This window comes from Charadrius vociferus, unplaced genomic scaffold (genome assembly GCF_000708025.1).
Source record: "Charadrius vociferus isolate BGI_N301 unplaced genomic scaffold, ASM70802v2 scaffold147, whole genome shotgun sequence".
NCBI lineage: Eukaryota > Metazoa > Chordata > Aves > Charadriiformes > Charadriidae > Charadrius > Charadrius vociferus.
This window is the reverse complement of record NW_009649570.1, coordinates 7,338,679-7,340,053: the sequence shown is the minus strand read 5'-3', so window position 1 is coordinate 7,340,053 and position 1,375 is coordinate 7,338,679. Positions and strand designations below refer to the sequence as shown.

At 43.4% G+C, this 1,375-nt stretch overlaps 1 protein-coding gene across 1 annotated transcript in view; it reads right to left on the bottom strand.

Moving 5' to 3' along the window:
* Positions 1-676, bottom strand: part of INO80D (INO80 complex subunit D) — a 45,635-nt gene extending 44,959 nt beyond the window's left edge. The window contains exon 1 of the mRNA XM_009890208.1: positions 165-676. The gene's annotated coding sequence lies outside the window, so the exon portion shown is untranslated. The remainder of the gene's footprint in view (positions 1-164) is intronic.
* Positions 677-1,375: the final 699 nt, after the last annotated feature.

Below are 1,375 nucleotides of genomic sequence, written 5' to 3'. Positions count from 1 at the left end.
CAAAACCCTCAAACCCCCCCCCGGCCCCCCCCCCCCCCCGCTGCGGCCTACCCCGCCCCGGCCGATCCCCGGACTCGCGTAGCCCGCCTCCCCGCCCGCCCTGCACGCTTCGCACCGCCTGCCGCGCTACGCGAGCCCGGGGATGCAGGCCGGGCCTGGCTTACCTTTCCAGCTGCTTTTTTTTTCTCCTCTCTCTCCTCTCCCCCCTTTCCCTCTGTTGGGCTGACAGATCAGAGTTTCCTCCCCAGCAGAGGGACTGGGAATGGGCTCGGGCTCTGTGCTGAGGAGCTGCTGCCCCCCTGGCTCTAAGAAGATCCTGCTTTTTGTGGGGAGGAAGCTTTGGGGGCTCTTTATTATTTTAAAACTACAAAGTGCTCAGAGGGTAGGTGATTATTAAGGGGAATCCCTGAATATATTCTCCAGCAAAGAAGGCAGGGCTGCTGGGGCTGCTCAAGAAGAGAGCCAGCAGCCTCCTACAGCACCACTACAGGCACTGAGAGGACATAACATCAGAGAGCGGCTCCTCTGCCCTCCAAAACAACAACTTTCCTACCATCTTGGAGGTAGTAGAGAGGGAGAGAGGGAGGGGGAAAAAAAGTACAGAAGGTTTTTATAAAGTGTCAATTTAGTGGAGGGAGCCAAATGGCTAAACCAATTTTTTTTATCATTTATATGACTTTTTATTTTAAATAAAAATAAAATACAAGGGCATCTGGCTGAAGAAATAATTTTCTTTATAACCTGTTAAGATCAGCTTTCTGGAAAAAAAAATTAAAGGAGGTATGGTAAAAAATTATATTTTTAGTAACTTTGTTTTTCTTTAAAAATTCGTATTTTTTGCTGTAATTTATAAAGTTGATAACTTTTTTGTCATTGTGTGATAGTTGTAAAAATTAGTGTATAATTGTGAAAGTTAGTGTAACTTTTTTTTTGGTACTCGTACTCTCAGAACAGGTGAGATTGATGCGGGATAGTTTGGTGTAACTGTAATGTTATGTCTTTCTCTTTCAAGGCATTGCAAATAAAACAATGTACAGGTAGGGGGGAAAAAAGCCCTATTTTTTAATTTTTTTTTTTTTTTCTAGAGTAGGCCATGTAGAGAAGCTATGGGGGGTTTAATGCAAGTGAGTGGAACCTGTGATATATATATCTGAGAAATTCTACTAATCTGTCATAAATTTAGCATTGTCTGCCCTTCAGGTTGGGATGTGAAAAAATAAAGCTTATAGCAAGAAATTTGGAGGCAGTAGTTGAGTTTTGGTTTTAATGCTTTCAAAGCACTGCAGCCTTCTAAAGTCTGTTTTGGTTCTTTTTACGTTACTGTTTTGATTTGGGGGCTTTGTTCCTGGTATTTATGAATACTGTTATTCCTGAC